Source organism: Calliphora vicina, chromosome 3, assembly GCF_958450345.1.
Source record: "Calliphora vicina chromosome 3, idCalVici1.1, whole genome shotgun sequence".
Classification (NCBI taxonomy): Eukaryota; Metazoa; Arthropoda; class Insecta; order Diptera; family Calliphoridae; genus Calliphora; species Calliphora vicina.
In genome coordinates, this window is record NC_088782.1 from 114,424,089 (window position 1) to 114,445,505 (window position 21,417).

At 32.1% G+C, this 21,417-nt stretch overlaps 1 protein-coding gene across 1 annotated transcript in view; it reads right to left on the reverse strand.

The window, feature by feature from the left end:
- Positions 1–21,417, reverse strand: part of LOC135955691 (uncharacterized) — a 365,923-nt gene that overhangs the window by 91,716 nt on the left and 252,790 nt on the right. The gene's annotated exons all lie outside the window — the stretch shown is intronic.

Sequence of the window (21,417 nt, forward strand, 5' to 3'; positions counted from 1 at the left end):
TAGTCATAGTCTAGTCATAGTCTAGTCATAGTCTAGTCATAGTCTAGTCATAGTCTAGTCATAGTCTAGTCATAGTCTAGCCATAGTCTAGTCATAGTCTAGTCATAGTCTAGTCATAGTCTAGTCATAGTCTAGTCATAGTCTAGTCGTAGTCATAGTGTAGCCCTTTTAGTCTTTTAGAGCCCACAACTTTACAGAAACCATGTTTCTTATCTTTTGTAGTCCTTATCATCGTTATTATAGTAATCTCAAATTTTAAAGATTAAATTTAGTTCTATGATCTCAACCATTAAAAGACTGCTGTTTTTCAATTTCCCTGTTAAGTCATATCAAATAAATTGATCAATATCGTTCCCAAATACTAATGTTTATGCTTTTCAAAGATTTAAATGACTTTTAATTAATTTTCTTGAGATTTAAATCATCATACTAAGTATGCTTTGCAAAGACATCCTATTATATGTATGTAAGTATTTGCCTATGACAAAAAGGTACTCGAAAACCTTTATATCCTTAATTTTTATTCTTGCAACTATAAATGCTTTTGTTGCTGCAGCAACTGTTTACGTTGTTGTTGTTGTTGCTGTTGTTATTATTATTGCTATTGCTGTTGAAAAGTTGCACAGCAATTTGCTAATGACTATAAATCAATGGTGCAATGCATTGAAGTGTACACAATTTCCGTTTGTTAATTAATTTCAACGTTATCAAGCATCACAAAGCAACATGCAACATATACTCAAACTTACAACATTTTCACAGATCCACATGTATACATGCACTAAATACATTGCTGTGAATGTGTTTAAGATACACATTCGCTTGTTAAACATTTAAACATTTTACACAAAATCAAAATTTGTTCTTTAGGAAAAAAATTGTTGCAGTCAGTATTATGATGACAAAAACACAGCTGTTGGCTAAGTGTAGTAGCAGTGGTAAAAGTATTGTATACTAAATCGTTCACTTAAGTTTTAACTTGGTTTTGGGAAAGATTTGACACAAAAAAATTAATGATATTTATCCACCCTATTTCTAAGGGGGTTCGTGTCTTTTCTAGAAAAGTTTTTATTTTTTGTATGTTTCTAGCCCAATTTAATCCTTGACCTAGTTGTTAACGAGTACAGAGATTAAGTTATAAGTGATGTGGTTTGAAGTATTGGCTTGTATTTTTCTTTTGGCTTTATTTTGTAAACCAACCTTTTGTTTTTATTAGTTAATTCTAATGAAAATTCTCCAGCGGATGAGTCCCTGGTTGTGACAAATTGAGTGAAGAAAAATTAAGGATAATTGTGGAAAGTGTTCTAGGAAAAAGGACAAAGAAAGGGTTTAATAATAGCGACAACATCTTACTTAGCAATATTAAATTTTTCTATTTCCCCTTTCTTAATATCGATAACTTTACAGCTATCGTGTATTTTTTAACAGACTTACATATATATTTTGAAGAATTGGCCAGTAATAATTGTGAATATTTGAAGCATAGTTTAACATTGAGACGAGACGTAATTGTCAAAAAGCGAAGTCTGTTATCAAAAACCTAACTCTGGCATCAACAGTCAATGTATTATGATGATTAGTGTTAATCTTGTTTGAATTTTGTTTACATAAGACCTTGACTCATTATTTAGTTATCTCCAACATATCTTTATAAGTATCAAATTTGCTTGTATCTCAAATTGAAATATATGCCGACTATTATTCTTTTTCAAATGTACTCTCAAAATTAGAGCAATTCTTACTGTTTTATTTGTCTCAAATAAAAAAAATAGCAATCAGCTTTGCCGTAATCACGGCAATATAAGATTCAATTTTGTTACAACGAAATTAACAATACACTTTTTATTTAATATAAACTTATTACAGTCGTGCAGTATCTAGTAGGTTATTATATAGGTCTATTTCAGTCTATATATTCCAAGTTCACCTTCAATCGAAGGTCTTAGATTACCTTCAATCGTGAGTCTTTATATAGTCCCGGTTGAGCTTCAGTCGTGCGACTTTTTATTGCAATAGTTAAGCTTCAATCGTTGGTCTTCATATAAGCTTAGTTTAGGTTCGATCGTGGGTCTTTATGGAGGCTTAGTTTTGTTTCAATCTTTTAACTTCAATCGTGGGTCTTGTATAGGCTTTCTTAGTTCAGCTTCAATCGTGGGTCTTTTTGTAGTCTCAGTTTAGCTTCAATCGTGTGTCTTTTTATAGTCTTAGTTTAGCTTCAATCGTATGTCTTAGTTTGGCTTTAATCGTGGGTCTTTTTATAGTCTAGCTTAGCTTCAATCGTGGGTCTTTTTATGGTCTCAGTTTAGCTTCAATAGTTCAGCCTCAATCGTGGGTTTTTTTATAGTCCTAGTTTGGCTTCAATCGTGGGTCTTTTTATAGTCTCAGCTTCAATCGTGGGTTTTTTTATAGTCTTAGTTCAGCTTCAATCGTGGGTCTTTTTGTAGTCTCAGTTTAGCTCCAATCGTGGGTCTTTTTATAGTCTTAGTTTAGCTTCAATCGTATGTCTTAGTTTAGCTTCAGTCGTGGGTCTTTTTATAGTCTCAGTTTAGCTTCAATCGTGGGTCTTTTTATAGTCTCAGTTTAGCTTCAATCGTGGGTCTTTTTATAGTCTTAGTTTAGCTTCAATCGTATGTCTTAGTTTTGCTTTAATCGTGGGTCTTTTTATAGTCTAGCTTAGCTTCAATCGTGGGTCTTTTTATAGTCTTAGTTTAGCTTCAATCGTGGGTCTTTTTATAGTCTTAGTTTAGCTTCAATCATATGTCTTAGTTTAGCTTTAATCGTGGGTCTTTTTATAGTCTTAGTTTAGCTTTAATCCTGGGTCTTTTTATTGTCTCAGTTTAGCTTCAATCGTGGGTCTTTTTATAGTCTCGTTTAGCTTCAATCGTGGGTCTTTTTATAGTCTTAGTTTAGCTTGGGTCTTTTTATAGTCTTAGTTTAGCTTTAATCCTGGGTCTTTTTATTGTCTCAGTTTAGCTTCAATCGTGGGTCTTTTTATAGTCTCGTTTAGCTTCAATCGTGGGTCTTTTTATAGTCTTAGTTTAGCTTCAATCGTGGGTCTATTTATAGTCTTAGTTTAGCTTCAATCGTAGTTCTTGGTTTAGCTTTAATCGTGGTTCATTTTATAGCCCTAGCTTGGCTTCAATCGTGAGTCTCTTTGTAGTTTTAGCTTAGCTTCAATCGTAGGTCTTAGTTTAGCTTCAATCGTGGGTCTTTTTATAGTCTCAGTTTAGCTTCAATCGTAGCTCGTAGTTTGGCATTAATCGTAGGTCTTTTTATAGTCTAGCTTAGCTTCAATCGTGGGTCTTTTTATGGTCTCAGTTTAGCTTCAATCGTGGGTCTTTTTATAGTCTTACTTTAGCTTCAATCATATGTCTTAGTTTAGCTTTAATCGTGGGTCTTTTTATAGTCTCAGTTTAGCTTCAATCGTGGGTCTTTTTATAGTCTCAGTTTAGCTTCAATCGTGGGTCTTTTTATAGTCTAAGTTTAGCTTCAATCGTATGTCTTAGTTTGGCTTTAATCGTGGGTCTTTTTATAGTCTAGCTTAGCTTCAATCGTGGGTCTTTTTATGGTCTCAGTTTATCTTCAATCGTGGGTCTTTTTATAGTCTTAGTTTAGCTTCAATCGTATTTCTTAGTTTAGCTTTAATCGTGGGTCTTTTGATAGTCTCAGTTTAGCTTTAAACCTGGGTCTTTTTATTGTCTCAGTTTAGCTTCAATCGTGGGTCTTTTTATAGTCTTAGTTTAGCTTCAATCGTATTTCTTAGTTTAGCTTTAATCGTGGGTCTTTTGATAGTCTCAGTTTAGCTTTAATCCTGGGTCTTTTTATTGTCTCAGTTTAGCTTCAATCGTGGGTCTTTTTATGGTCTCAGTTTAACTTCAATCGTGGGTCTTTTTATAGTCTCAGTTTAGCTTCAATCGTGGGTCTTTTTATAGTCTAAGTTTAGCTTCAATCGTATGTCTTAGTTTGGCTTTAATCGTGGGTCTTTTTATAGTCTAGCTTAGCTTCAATCGTGGGTCTTTTTATGGTCTCAGTTTATCTTCAATCGTGGGTCTTTTTATAGTCTTAGTTTAGCTTCAATCGTATTTCTTAGTTTAGCTTTAATCGTGGGTCTTTTGATAGTCTCAGTTTAGCTTTAATCCTGGGTCTTTTTATTGTCTCAGTTTAGCTTCAATCGTGGGTCTTTTTATAGTCTTAGTTTAGCTTCAATCGTATTTCTTAGTTTAGCTTTAATCGTGGGTCTTTTGATAGTCTCAGTTTAGCTTTAATCCTGGGTCTTTTTATTGTCTCAGTTTAGCTTCAATCGTGGGTATTTTTATAGTCTCGTTTAGCTTCAATCGTGGGTCTTTTTATAGTCTTAGTTTAGCTTCAATCGTGGGTCTATTTATAGTCTCAGTTTACCTTCAATCGTGGGTTTTTTCATAGTCTTAGTTTAGCTTCAATCGTGGGTCTCTTTATAGTCTTAGTTTAGCTTCAATCGTAGTTCTTGGTTTAGCTTTAATCGTGGTTCATTTTATAGCCCTAGCTTGGCTTCAATCGTGAGTCTCTTTGTAGTTTTAGCTTAGCTTCAATCGTAGGTCTTAGTTTAGCTTCAATCGTGGGTCTTTTTATAGTCTCAGTTTAGCTTCAATCGTAGCTCTTAGTTTGGCATTAATCGTGGGTCTTTTTATAGTCTAGCTTAGCTTCAATCGTGGGTCTTTTTATGGTCTCAGTTTAGCTTCAATCGTGGGTCTTTTTATAGTCTTAGTTTAGCTTCAATCGTATGTCTTAGTTTAGCTTTAATCGTGGGTCTTTTTATAGTCTAGCTTAGCTTCAATAGTGGGTCTTTTTATGGTCTCAGTTTAGCATCAATCGTGGGTCTTTTTATGGTCTCAGCTTAGCTTCAATCGTGGGTCTTTTTATAGTCTTTGTTTAGCATCAATCGTATGTCTTAGTTTAGCTTTAATCGTGGGTCATTTTACAGTCTAGCTTAGCTTCAATCGTGGGTCTTTTTCTGGTCTCAGTTTTGCTTCAATCGTGGGTCTTTTTATGGTCTCAGTTTAACTTCAATCGTGGGTCTTTTTATAGTCTTAGTTTAGCTTGAATCGTGGGTCTTTTTATAGTCTTAGTTTAGCTTCAATCGTGGGTCTTTTTATAGTCTTAGTTTAGCTTCGATCGTGGTATTTATATGGTTTCAGTTTCGACGTAATCGCAGTTTTTTATATAGTTTGAGATTCGCTTTAATTGTGGTTCTTTTTATAGTTTCCGTTTAGCTTTAATCATGGTTCTTTCTATAGTTTGAGTTTCTCTTTAATCGTGATTCTATGCATAGTTTGATTTTCGCTTAAATCGTGGTTCTATATATACATGATGTGAGTTTCGCTTTAATCCTGACGTTTTATATAGGTAAATTTAGATTCAATCGTAGTTCTTTATACAGTGCGAGCTTCGCTTTAATCGTAATACCTTATGTAGTTTTATTTTCGCTAATTGTTATTGCTAACTTCAAACAAATTTACAATTATTTCTAAAAAAAATGACAGGAAACTACCTTCCAGCTACAAAAACTAGAAAAATGTGATTCCTTGTTGTATTTGTTATTGTTAAAGTTGTTGTAGGAGCAAAAAAAAAAAAAACACACACAAGTGGCAAATATATATAAAATACTTAAAATGATGGTGTCACAAAAAAGCAAAAAAAAACTATTAAAAAAAATTGTTGACATCCTAGAACAAGTACGAGTACTAGTAGTGTTCAAGTGTAGAAATGTGCAAGTGTGTGTAGGTATGTGTTAGCTAAAGGCACCTTTTTCAATATCCTTCCTTCGTTAAATATTGTTTTGCCAAAGTTGTATGTTGGCAGCCAATACAGACACACATGCATACAACATGTTAAAGTTACTTAATGTTCATACGTTTGTATAGAGCATTGTTGACAACAACAACAAATAAAAATACACAAAAAAAAAAGAATTAAATTGCTCGAAGTCAACCTATTTCCCTTGAGCTTAAAGATTAGTTTTACAATGATTAAAATCTACAAAATTGTACTACACAGTATTGAATGAAAAAAAAAAACATAAAGAAAAATGTCGAGCAAAAAGATTGTATATTAAAAGGATGTCAAAAACAAAATGTTTTCAACTGTTACATCTCAAAAACTAAAGAAGGGAAGTCAAGGAAAAGTAGTTAATATTGAAAAGTTACTTTTTCATTTAATATAAGATTTTTTTGCTGGCATTTTTTTGTTCCAGGGAAATATTTTGCAAGGAAGGGTAACTAAGTTTAAAAGTAGGGGGAATTAAAAATGGATATATGAATTTAAAATTGTAGCAAATAAAGGTAAATATTAAATAAAACTAGTTTTGAAATGTTAAACGAAATGGTTGTCAATTGCACAAAGTCAATGCTGTTTATAAAGGGTGAGATCTATAATTCACACAAATGCGATTTAAAAAAGGTAATAATAAATATTAAATATACTATTTGGTCATTGAATTCAATGAGTACTATATAAAGAATCATTGAATTAGTCTTTGGAATTACTAATTTCTGAAAATAGCATAACCCAACTCTAATCACTCGCATGCTTCCCTTGTTCTTCAAATAAAATCTTCTTTTTTTTGCCTGAATTTCCTTAGAAAATAAGAAAAATAACTGTGTGCACAGAAATGAAATGTGCTTCAGCAGAACTACATTTTTAACATCCGTTTCTTGTGTTTATATATATTATTTTTTTTTGATTTGCTAAAAGTTGCACCTTTTTTTCCACGTTTTGTTTTAGTTTCACAGTTTTTTTCTCCCACTCTCTCTAGTTAAATTTGTTCAATAAGTGTTTTTTTGTGAAATTAAATTTTCCTACTTCAATTACATATACAACAAAGGACATTAAATATATAAATAATAAGAGCAATTTAATAGAAGAAAATTAAAAAGAAATCATTAAATGCTTTTAAAGAAAAGTGTATTTTATTTTGGGTTTAAGTACATTATTTTTAATGGAGAAACATTATTATAATAATAGTAGCACACGTAGAAAATTAAGAAGTGTTTAATGATATTTACCTTGAACTCTTTTAAGTATATTTTAATAATAACTACTTTATTTAAAGGTTAATGCGATTAAAAATAATTGAAAACATGTAATATTAACAATAGTTTCTGACCTAACTGTAAAAAACTAATATATTTTGACTTTTATATTCAAAAATCTTTAAATTTTAAACGCTGTAATTATATTATGAGTTCAGAGAGCACACTGCTCAAGTTATCACCTCCTGTGAAGTGTATCCTCAAAGTAGGATGAGCTCAAATTTCAAAAGAAAGTTTTTGAAGGCCTAAATTCTAGGAATTTAGGCCAAATAAATTAATTTGTACAAAACTTAGTAATAAGCCAAATAAAGAAAATATTACTCATTTTATTTATTTGATTGGGTAGATAATGGATGACACCCATCAAAGTGGGGTTGACTACATCCGCCAATATTCAGATATCCGGAGTACGATGGAGTATAGGAGGTCCAGCGAGCAGTACAGTCAGGGGCAGGTTCAATACTGGCTGCGAAAGGTACCGTGAAATAGCTCCCAAATGAAATAACTCCCTATAAAATAATTCCCATCAAAAATGAAATAATTCCCAAACTTTAAAAATGAAATAACTACCAAAGGGTAAAATGAAATTACTCCCAATAATCGGCGGTTTCATAATTTTAAAAATATTAGTCCCAAAAAAGCGAAATAACTTCCAATGAAATAAATCCAAATAGGAATTAAATAATTCCCAATCCGAAGCAATTTATTGATGTAATCTAAAAAAGGAACTTCAAAAGTGAAATTATTCTTCGCTTACCAAACATTTTTGGCATTGCGGGCCTATGGCGTAGCACAAAGTTTTACTCGTCTGGGATGTGTCAAAAACTGGCTTCACTCAGAAAATTGGTTTTGCATTGCAGGCCTTCGGCCGGGCGCTAAGGTTTTCTCCTCTGGGGTGTATCAAAATCTGGCTTCGCTCAGAAAAGATTTCTTTTATTGCAGAAATGTTTTATAATATTTCAGAAAGCCGATTTTAATTTCGCACCTGATTAAGAAATCGTTGCAACCTGACAAAGGGCGACGATGTAAAAATAATCATTTCTGAGCGAAGCCGGTTTTTGATACACCCCAGAGGAGATAACCTTAGCGCCTGACCGAAGGCCGCCAATGCAAAAATCTTTTCTGAGTTAAGCCTGTTTTTGATATTTGTGGGTTCTGCTCCAAATACAGTGAAATAACTCCTAATTCCCAAAATAAAATGAAATAAAACCCAACAAAAATTTCATTGGGAGTTGTTTCGTTGGGAGTTATTGCATTATGAAATAACTCCCAACAAAAAAATTATGAAATAACTCCCTATGCGTTAGGAGTTGTTTCATAATGAAATAAGTCCTAAGTTGTAGGAAAAATTTGTTGGGTGTTATTTCATCTTTTCGTGGGGAGTTATTTCATTTAGGAGTTATTTCACGGTACCGCTGCGAAATTCAACAACAGAGAGTGTCTACAGCAGAGGGATGATGTTCAGTAAAGAGCACACAATACAAAGAAGGGAGTAGCCAAGAACACACAAAAAACACAATATTAACGAGGAGTACACAACCATTTAGCATCACAAACACAGTACAACACACAAAGATCAACAACAAACAAACAAACAGTCGATGAGAATCAAAACAACTGAGATAATTTTGACAACAACTATCGTTTGTTTACATCAGTGATGTTCAAAAATAAAAATGAAGATATTTGGTGAGAGAGCTACCCAGCAAACATAATGTCAAACACTTAAAATAATAACAAAATGAAGAAAGTTTAAATTTAGAATTTTTGTCAAATAAAACCAATTTATTAAATGAATATAATTTAAATTTTAAGGAAATGAAAGAATATACATTATACGGCCGAAATACTCTCAAATTTTTTATTTATTTTTAACTTTGTTTTTTTGTGTTCAATTGTAATTGAAACGCGTGTGTTTGCTATGCTTCATACAAAAACCAACCAACAACAATGCTTATTGAATTTCTGAAAAAATGAGACATTTATTACGCTCTTTAAAAGAGCGTAACAAATGTGTTTAAATTTTTTAAACAATTGTTGTATGGGATGAACATCACTGGTTTACATGAATGAAATAAACAAGATTGCGTCATCGACAATTCCGTTATTTTAGCGTACTCTTTTACTCTTTTTTCGTGATGTCAACAGTGACCCTTTTCTTATGTTTTGAATGTAATATACTTACATTTTATATGAAATTTCAAAACAAATAGTGAAAAATAAATAAAATAATGAATTAAAAATTAAAATGTGGTATTCAGTCAAAAATTGCAATAATAATAATAACTAGGATCGCCCGGTGGCCGAAATTCTACCACTTTGATGGAAAGAATTTAAAAAAAATGATGTTCTGCAAATCTAGAGAAAATAGCCTTTTAAACCATATATGTTTCATCAATATTGGTGGACAATAACATACTTAAAATTGTGCCACAAAAAAACGTGTGGCCTATTGATATATAAGATAATAATAAAAAATCAAAATCGTGAACTAAAATATTGAAAATTAATAAAGTAAAATATGTCTAATAACATAAAACCTAAAACACATTTTATTTTATTAAACATAAATAACTTTTTAACATAATTATTGATTTTTCCATTCTAAATTACATACAATTTTCATATATTACAATCAGTTTAGGGCACTGTTGACGTCACTGAGCTTAAGAGAATTTTTTTTATGAGAGCCATGTCGCCATCTGTATTTATTTCTTTATGGTTTGTTTATTTAATGGATAAAGAGCAATCATTCTATTTTGTGTTGTGCAAGTGAACGAGTAAGAGTGTGACAAGCCGGTAATAATAAAATACAAATTTTACATATTTTTAGGTAAATTTTATTTTCAAAATTGTTTTTGAATTTTTTATTTTGAATTTTTCGCAAATTTTTTTTTAAATTTATTATTGAAAAAATTTTTTGGACAAACTAATTTTTTTGGTAAAAAATCGGGATAAATAATATTTTGCACATTGTAAATATCTATCATTAGATATCCATATTGTCTATATTAATGACTTATTAATCCAGATATAGATCAAAAATAGGCCAAAAATTTAGCTTGTCCAGGGTTTTTCCTCAATCTCAACCGATTTTCTCGATTTTAAATATCAACCGAGCCGGGAGAATTACCGATATATTGAAGTATCAATCGAGTTTGTAAGTTATTTGGGGGCTACGGAAAGTTGATTTCAATATACAGACAGACATGGCTATATCGACTTCGCTATCTATAACAATCCGGAATATACATATATACTGGGGTCGCAAATGAAAAATGTAGAAATTGCAAGCGAAAGGACAAACTTATATATACCCCTGCCACTCATGGTGAACGGTATAAAAATAAACAAGTTACAGAGCAGTGCTAGGGTTATAATTAAATTGGATTTGGTAACACCAATCCTTGTTTAGAGAGAACAGGGCGCTGGCTTACAATCAGAGGCGAATTACATTCTACCTTACAAAAGACAGATTTACATCCAGTGAGAGAGAAGATATGTTTCTTTCTTTCCGCGTAATACTCGGAAAAATTAGGGTCAAGAATATATTCTAGGATTACATGCTAGGAACTAGTGGGCATAAGTAGTAGGATACCATCACATGTCACCGGAGAGTTCACGGTGAAGCAACAAATTGTTCTCAATAAAGCAGCATTCAAGTGCAATGTGGCTCTAATACAAAACTGTGAAATTGAAATAAGAATAAAGAAAATACTATTTAAATTTTGTGTTAATGACTTTGGATAGGCTGAGCCCAGTTACTCTGGGTTTGAAGGTGAGGTAATACCTTCAAACCCAGAGTAACTGGAAGTTCCTCGCAAGTTTTAAAAAATTGTATTAAACGGAATGATTTTTGTCATAGCAAAGGAGATAAAAACTCCGAAATCTGGGCTGGACTACATTGCTAAAATAAAACGAATGATCTACTTGGATGATTGTTTTTAAACTAGCACACTGGATATGAGCCCTACTCATGCAGTGTTTAGCACTGATAGATGATTTTTGGGAGAAAATATGAATTTGTGTTTAGGGACATTCGATTTGCATTTGCTTAGAAGAGACCAATTAGAAAACTTCCCAAATTCCATCAGAATCCAATCCAATATTGGACTCTCCCCTACTCGTGTAAATTAGACTTTGTAGCTGCGTCCAATATATGAGAATTCTGTTGAATTTTTTTCATATAATGGTGCAAAGATTAGTTGATCAGATGGAGTGAAATGTCTCTTACACCGATTAAATAGTAAATGGCAAATCGATCCTATTTAGAGATTTCAACAAGATCTCTATCTACTGCAGTAAGGACACTGAATAAATCCCTATAAACTAAATGTTCAGTGAGGCATGAGCTGACTTTTTCGGGATTCATTGGAAGCTCTTGGATCTTATGAGGATTGCTATCGTTCCTAGTTTGACAATTTTGTTTGCTGAATTGGGCCTCACCCTAAAATGGGCGAAGTGCGCGGAACGTTGCCCTAACAGAACACCCATTTAGATAAAACAATTTCATCATTTTCACATTTTGTTGAAGGCTATATCCGTCCATTATGATTTAGCAAAACAAACTGAATAAATAATAGCCAATTCAACAGATGTAGCTTTAATAATATGGCCGCTATCAACAGTCAGAGTTCAGAAGTCTCTATTGGAAGCCATTCATATATAGATATTCCCATAAGTTATGAAACATGACTTCATAAATATGGTGTGGATCGTTTCTGGATTATTTGCATAGCATAGAACTTTAGTGGTAACCCACAAGAAAAAGTAACATTTCAGCTCCGAAGCGGCCAATTTTCAGCGCCTAGATGGCTGATAATACGATTACTGAACATTGTGCGCAGCTACAGCAAGTCAGTCTTTTGCACAAACTTGCGAAAAAAAAATCTGTCAGTGTTAAAATGACATTTGATTTAGAAATATACTTGTACTTGGATCATCCTGTATATTTTACTTGATTGCTTGTACTCAGCGAGCAAGCTAAACTATTTAGTCCAAGAAATATTTTGCTGTTATATTTTTAAACGTTGTTTGGTTTCTGTCCATGTTAGAGCTGGCGTTCTACAGATCAGTGTTCTCGAACTTATCCTTTAATACCATCATATAGAAACTAAGAGACTTCGCATAAAGCTAACAGCCTCTTCAATTACTGACCTTTCAAAAGTAAGCATTGACTGCAATTTGGACGTATGGAAACTAATTATGGGTAACGGCAAGCAGGCCTGATGTAACCATAAACTACTTAGGTACTCCTCCATCCATAATGATACAACTTATAATTAGATGTTAGACAATCACTTAGATATCATTAATTATTTTATTGCGTGTTGTTTTTTTTATAGGTATTATTCAATAATTTATTTTTTCTAAGTGTTTGAGGATACATATTTCAATTATAATTTTCATCTTATCATTATAATAGGATAACAATAAATCTTTGCGAAAATAATATATTTTATTAATACATAGACACATGCCTAAAACACACACATATACACTCCCACACACACTATAATAGCCCAGCAGTTAAGCAAGTAGTCAATGTATCTCTTATAGACAGAAATAGTCACTAATGTGTGATCAATTGACTGACTCCAATTTATATAATTTGGGTCATTTGGCAAGTATATGCTATTTGTTGAGCAGAGAGAAATCAATTGGTTACATTATACATCCCAGGTAATTTAACATGAAGTCAAATGTCTCTTAAGTGTCTCTAAGTAATCTGGAGTGTAGTCACTTTAAACGTTTATTTTGTACTGCACCTTAGAAAATAGTTATTTTGCCCACTCAAATAATAAGTAAAATCACTAGTTCGCCACAGTCTCCTAGAACTGCTGGGTTATGTAAGTACGTGTAAATATATTGATGTTTTTATTAATAGGCATATTAAGGCAATATACTAATATAATAATAATAAAAAAAAACATATAAATTATTTTGTTATCGATAACATTATTTCACATAAAAATCACAAACAATTTTGATTACATACAATCAATGTGTAAACACAGACACATAAACTTATAAAATACATATAAAACAAGTAAGAAAGTCCGACCATATAATACCCTACACCAAGTAAATGAGTAAAAATATTTTTCTTTTAAAATATCAATAATTTATATTCATGAGTGATTTTCGGAAGTGGGCCTTATATGGGAGCTATGACCAATTATGGACCGATCACATTGAAATTACGTCGTGTGATTTATGTCTATATTAAATTTAACTATGTTGTGTGTATACCAACATTTTTAAGCGATTTATGCACGTTAAAGTGATTTTCGGAAGCGGGTCTATATGGGAGCTATGACTAATTATGGACCGATCGTAACAAAATTTGGTGACATGAATATTGTATATATAAAACTTATTTGGAGCGAAATTTGTGTAGATACATAGATAAATTAAACATTTATGACCGATAAAGTCCAATTTCGAGGGGACTTTGTATGGGGGCTAGGTGAAATAATGGACCGATTTCAGCCAGTTTCAATAGGCTTGGTCCTTGGGCCGAAAAAGTAATATGCACCAAATTTGATCGAAATATCTTCAAAATTGCGACCTGTACTCTGCGCACAAGGTTTACATGGACAGCCAGCCAGCCAACCAGACGGACGGACGGACGGACATCGTTTAATCGACTCAGAAAGTGATTCTAAGTCGATCGGTATACTTTAAGGTGGGTGTTAGACTAATATTTTTGGGCGTTACAAACATCTGTACAAACGCATAATACCCTGCCCACTATGGTGGTGTAGGGTATAAAAATATATTTACATTCTCACACGCTCCTCACGCTCCTGCCTACCACAATTCACTCAGTTTTCCCAAGAAGAAAGAGTGAGAGAGTAAATGAGTGTAAAATTATAGCGTGTGTGTTTGTACTCGTACTGCCAATAATCATACAGATAAACATATTAAATTGTCATTTCCGTTTCCAGGTTTATAAGGACATTCACATTGTCTCTTTTTTGTAGGCTTATACACGCACATTTACACAACAACAACAACAACAATATAAGTATATGTATTAATAGGATGGCCCTTATTTCTCAATTGATTGATTTTCGAAGCTCCCAAGCTTTAAAATTTTTCATCGTCATGTAAAAACTAAGTGGTGAACATGTGCTCAAAATCAAATAACTTTCAGAAGTTGTACATTTTATTTGAAGCTTTGTGCTTTGGCTCAAATTAGCAATATTTTCAAAAATTCTAAGGTCCTGATTCAGAAACATGAAAGGAAAACAATTTTAAAATCATTGTATGGAAATCACTCAGTTTTTAAATCATTTTAGTGTGATTTTCATACAAAAATTTGAAAATTGTTCAAAAATTCTAAGGGCCTGATTCATAAATATGAAAGGAAAACAATTCTAAAGTCCTTGTTACCCTCGTTTTGTATATAACCTAGTGCACAGAAAAAACTATTTCTTAAACCGTTTCAATTCAAATATTTGTTTAATTATTTCATAATTAAATCAAGTATTCTTTTGCTCAAAAACACATTTTTGTTATTTTTTGTGTTTCAATTACGAAAATTATCTATTCAATAATTTTTGTATTTGAAATTCAATCAATAACGAAAATTGTATATTCAATTGTCAAAATAATCAAATTCAAAACTCAAAATTCAATAGAAAATATCAAGAAATTTTATTTTTGAGCAAATGAATACTTGATTTAATTATGAAATAATTGAAACCAGTTCAATATGGGATAAATGTTTGAATTGAAATATAATTTTTTCTGTGTAACGATCCAGAATATATATGCTTTGTGGGGTCGCAAATGAAAAATGTAGAAATTACAAGCTGCCACTCATGGTGAAGCATATTGACGCTGAATAATTTTAAAACCTGGGAGCTTTGAAAATCCCAAAAGTGCAAAACAAGGACCAGCCTAATGTATATGCCTTAATGTAAGAGTATGCGTGTTTTTGTTTGTGTGATTGTCTGTATTTTGTTTTTATAGCGACCATTGTTAAATTTCATATGGTCGTTTATTTATTTCCGTTGACATCAGCTTATTTTTTCAGCTTTATTTTATTTTATTTTTTTCATTTTATTTTATTTAATAACACTGATTATCATAATATGAAATTATATGGGTGTATGCATGTGTATGATTGCAAATACGTGTGAGTGTGTGTATGGAGAGGTTATAAAAATTTATGGTTTTTGTATAGGATTTTCTTCTTGTTCAGAAAAACCAAAAAAAAAAGAAATAAAAATTGGAAAATCTCTGTTGGTAAATAAAAGTTTTTTTTTTTTTTTTGTTAAGGAGTAACAGTTAAAGTGTAATTGAATAATATTATGATTGAATTATTATAAATATTTAGTGTCCTTGGTAAGTGGATAATATTGGAAGAAATTGAAATATGTCTATTTAATAGATATGAGTATAACGAAGATGAAGGATAAGCCAGCTAGGCTAGACAATATTTTATGTAGTTGCTTTTAATAACTTGAATTATAATGGTAAATAGGATAGTAGAGGCTTATAATAAATAAAGGTGGTTGCTGATGTTGCACTTAAAAAATATTCTATGTACTCGTACTTTATTTTAAATTATAATAAAATTAGCTGGCCTCACGTTTAGATTTGTTAAGGCCACCTTTATAATACTCCTGTAAATATGTCGTGGTATTTTGTTAGTTAGAAATATCTACACAATATACCTTCTATACAAATTGATTAATTGGAAAATAATATTTTTTTTTATATTTTCGACCGGTTACCCGGTTTTTATAGCCACCATCAAAAAAGATGTCCGTCCGTCTGTCCGCCTGTCTATCTGTTGAAATCACGATTGAGTCCAAACGAAAGATCCTAGTTAGCTGAAATTTTCCACAAATACTCTCTGTTGATAAGCCCCCATACAAATGTCCCCCTGAAATACTGTTTGAGCAGTCATAAATATGTTGATTAAGCCGTAATCCTGATAAAATTTAACACAAATTAGTTCTTAGAAGTCTGAAATTATATTGTAAAGTATGGCGAAAATCAGGCAACATTTGTCACTAGTCACCATACAAGGACCCCCTCAGAAAATGACTTGAACATTCAAGTCTTATATTAATTAATATCGTGATCAAATTGGACATAAACAAATTTTATATAAACCAAAATTTCTTTGTCATCTTTTGTGAGGAAACTGCGGGATTTTTTTTTTAAATTTTTAGCTTTTATTTTCAAACATTTGTACAATATGAAGTTATTTAAAGTATTGGCCATTGTTAACTATGACCTTTTCCCATCTTTTCGGCAACATTCGTATTCTAAACTAAAATAACTGGTCATCTTTTGAGGCCAAGAATGAATCAAAGTGAAACGTATGCCAGAGAGAGCGTTCTGCTTCGATCGAAACAAATAGTAGACGGATTGGGCACAGTCTAGACTATAAATCGGTTGAGGCTAAAAACCCTACCACTTCATTCTAAACACTTTTTAACAAGTATTGCAACATGTGGTCGATGACTGTCCTGATGGAATGTCACGGTTTCATATCTCGCCGCATATTCTGGACGTTTTTCGGCCAATGCTCGTTTCAAACGATACTCTGTTGCATTCGGTACAGGTTCCCTGTGATGGTCTGCTCAGCTTCCGGCAGCCCTTAATAGATAGGACCCATTTGCTCCCACCAAATACAGAGAATTATCTTAGCGCAATGGATATTTGGCTTTGGTGCCGATTCGTCTGGTTGGCCGGTCTTCATATACTTTCTCTTATGCTTCGGGTTATTGCAATGGATCCAGTTTTCATCTGAAGTAATGATAGCGTTCAAGCATAATTTCGGACATGAAAAATCGTCTTTAAAAATCTCTCTGCTTGGATAAATCCTGCTGCTCGCAAACCTTTTGAAATTGCTGCTTGAGTAACTTCCAAAGAGGTGTGATCTCTCCAATTACACTAGTTTACAAGGTTTTTGCTCATGAATTGAAACATATGGGGATTTGTGTATTAAGGTCTTCTTACTTTGAAAAAAATATAAAAAAAAATCCTGGACGTCAAACTTTTGAGATATTTATTAAAAACGAAACATATAAAAATGTACATTAAATTAGGACAAAAAAATTAAATGTGAAGTGTTTAGTCCTCTTTTTATAATTATTTTCATTTGTCTCCCTCACGACACTTCAACAGTAGTCTCGTAGCATATTCTGATCCCAAAAACCTTGATAATTCCTCTCAAAAAACTTCAAATCTTAATGGAAACGCTCTCCATGTTCGTCACTCATGTGTCCGAGGTTTTCCGGGAAAAAATTCACATGAGAATGTAAATAGTGAATTTTGAGGGATATATTTACACCCATCTGTTCAAAATTATGTAATAAATTCGCAACAATATCTCTGTAATTTTGACTTTTCTTATTCCCCAAAAATTCTTGAACAACAAGTTTAAAAGAATTCCATGCTGCATTTTCACCATCGGTTAATAGACACTCAAATTTGGTATCAACCAAAATTTTTCTTATTTGCGGACCCACAAATATCCCTTCATTTAGTTTAGAGTCTAAAAGACTCGAGAACACGCTGCATAAATATTGAAATGCTTGTTTTGTCTTATCTAAAGCTTTTACGAAATGATTTAATGTATGTAAATAAGCATTTTGCACTGTTTGTGTTATAGGAAAACCTCGATTTGACTGAATAATTTTTCTGCAAATAAAACAAAAATGGTCTGGGTTTATTTTACACTTTCTAGAAGACATTTTGATATAGTTTTTACTTTAGAAATTTGTATTTAACAGCGATTTATTAACGTTTATCTACAGGAAAGACGTACTTTTAAACCGTATTTATTTTTTTCCCGTTCATTTTTTTTGGAATTTGTCAAAAGAATACAACTCTGAAAGGATCTAGCAGCTTCACCAGAGTGTTGAGTACCCAAAAACGATGTAAATACTTAATTACTACAATTCGGTACACTACAGTATGCATTAGTAGTACTCAGGGCAGGTGAAAAATAAAAACCCATATATCTCAAAATTTTGATGTATACGTGGGAAACAAAAAATGGTCAATTAACAAGCGTCCCTAGCTCTTCTCAAAAATATAAGTTTCATTCCATGAGCAAAGAAAAATGTTTGATTTGTAAACTAGTGTTATTTACGGATGTAACTATTGATATTATGTTCACTGCTTCGAGGCTCCTCGATAAGTGGGTCAAGAAAAATGATCTCGAGGTAGATCCTAGCAAAACAGAACTCGTACTCCTCACGACAAAGGTCAGGATTCCAAGCTTCAGGCTTCCGCAGTTGAATCTCTTCAAAATAGCTAAGAATTATCCTGGACTTTAAATTATCGTGGAAACTAAATACTCAACAAAAGGTTAAGAAGGCAACTGTGGCATATTACACCAGTCGTAAGATGTTTGGTATAAAATGGAGACTAAGTCTCTGCATAGTTAAATGGATGTACTTTAGCCGTAGTACGTCCAATTATTACTTAGGGATCTCTTGTATGGTAGAGCAACTATATAAAGTCCATTTTGGCATAACTGGCGTACTAAAATCTAGTCCTTCAGAGGCACTGAATCTTGTTCCAATAGACCTTCATATAATGGTCACCTCTGGCTGCAGCGAAGCTAGGCTTCACGCATCTGGATGTTGAAGATCGAGAATATATGGCCACCCGGGGATTCAGGGCCTACTGGCTTTGATCGTAAACCAACATTAGGAATACATTACTCCATATACAGATTATGATAGGGTGTTCAAGGGGTTAATTCCCTCTAGGAGTGAGTGATGTAGGGATAATCTCGTGCACGAATATGACACCAGAATATATACAGAAGCTTCCCAAATGAGCTGTGGTGTTTGTTCTAATGTTTATACCCTACACCACCATAGTGGGGAGGGTATAATGCGTTTGTGCAGATGTTTGTAATACCCAAAAATATTAATCTAACACCTACCTTAAAGTATACCGATCGACTTAGAATCACTTTCTCGATTAAACGATGTCCGTCCCTCCGTCCGTCCGTCCATCTGGCTGGTTGGTAAAGGTCGCAAATTTGAAGATATTTCGATAAAATTTGGTACATATAATTTTTTCGGCTCAAGGACCAAGCCCATTGAGACTGGCTGAAATGGGTTCATTATTTCACCTAGCCCCCATACAAATGTCCTCTAGAAATTGTACTTTATCGGTCATAAATGTTTAATTTATATATGTATCTACACAAATTTCGCTTCAAATAAGTTTTATATATACAAAATTCAAGTCACCAAATTTTGTTACGATTGGTCCATAATTAGTCATAGCTCCCATATAGACCCGCTTCCGAAAATCACTTTAACGTGCTTAAATCACTTAAAAAGGTTGGTATATACACAAAATTCAACATAAATAACTTTCATATAGACATAAATCACACGACCTAATGTTATGGTGATCGGTCCATAATTGGTCATAGCCCCCATATAAGGCCCACTTCCGAAAATCACTCAAAAATATAAATTATTGATATTTTAAAAGAAAAATGTTTTTACTCATTTACTTGGTGTAGGGTATTATATGGTCGGGCTTGACCTACAATACTTTCTTAATTGTTTTTATTTTAAAATATGTTTTTTTGGCGCTAACTGATTCACATTAAATAGTCAAAATGATTACTTTTATCCAAATAGTCTTATGGTCGTGAAAGGGTTAAAATATTCTTCCAAATGATTTCAGTACTCATTCAATTTTAAAATCCATTTAAAATTTGTATTATAAAATACTGTTTGAATATGATAAAAGTTATTTTTACAATAAAGATAAAAATTACTTTGCATCTCTCCTCTTCAGCAGACCCCAAATTTATGAGACATCCCTTGTTTAAGTAAACTCATGCATAATTTGTGTGTATTAAAGTTTTTTTGTTGGCAGTAATTTATCGTAAAATCGTTTTAGGTAAAAATAATATAAACTTTTTAATTAATTTTAATTGCAAACTTCTAATAACAACAAAAATAACACAGCAAGCAGTAATAGGAGCAAAAAGTTCATGTATATAAAACATACTTAAACATATTGTATTCAATTTGTTGTTGTTTTTATTATAATTATATATGTGTGGGTCTGTATCTGTGTGTATGTGTATTTACTTATCTGTTGTATATGTATGAGTATGGGTTAGTGTAGTAAGTAAGGAGTGCGCACGAAAAAAATGGTGGTTAACTTTCCAATAGTATATAAGGAACAGACGGCGACCCTATAATTCGGAAAGATCATGATGAGTACATCATTTCTGTAGTATAAACATATAGTCCAGCTGGTCTGAGTTTTAGTTTTGTTGCTGAGCGAAAATTATAAAAAATCGAACAAAATAAAAAAATAAACCTAAATATCCCTTAAAAGAGAGTTTTTTATAGATCTTCTCAAGTACTATTTATATTTTAAATTTTAGCTCATTCGGATCATAAATGGATTTTTCAAGATTTTTTTTAAAAAAAATTTTACACACAAGATGGCGTGTAATTTTGCTAATTAAGCGTAAAGAGCTTTATTTCCAGCTTTGGTATCTTTGATGACCCCCACTGAAATTTTCCGGCAAAAATTTTCTTAGAATATTTCAAACCCAAAAAATTCCATAATATAACTCTGACAATAAGAATTTTCTCGCACATCAGCTTACATGGAAAATTAGAGACAGACGGACATAGATAGATCATCTCAGAATCTTATGAGGACCAACAATTTGATATCTTGAGTTACAAAACATTAATTTTGATAGATATCCAACTCGCAGCTCTTAAAGGAGTATAGGATTCGACTGAATCCTATACACCCTTCACCAAATTATACATCAAAATAAAAATTTGAAATATTTTTAGGTAAACAAAATTTATTTTTTTTCCAATCTTGTTTTTTTTAATTTTTGGAAAAAAAATTTTTTTTCAATTCTTTTTTTTAAATTAAATTTTTGTTATTTTTTTTTTTGTTATTAATATTTAGCGAAAAAAAACTTCTGGTGAAAAAAAAAATTCGGGTAAAAAAATATTTTTTCCGATTTTGACCTATTGTAGATTCAACTTACTATGGTCATATATACGTCGTTGAAAGGTCTTTGAAATATCTGTCATTAGATATCCATATTGTCTATATTAATGACTTAGTAATCCAGATATATGTAGGTCAAAAATCGAAGTTGTCCTGGTTTTTTCCTTATATCTCAGCCATTTGTGTATGTAAGTTATTTGGGGGCTTCGGAAAGTTGATTTCAACAGACAGACGGACATACATGGCTTAATCGACTCCGCTTTATAGAGTCGGAAAATTATATTGTAGAAATTACAAGCGGAATGACAAACTTATTTATACTAGGGTGGGTCAATTTGTTCGGGCTCAAAAAACG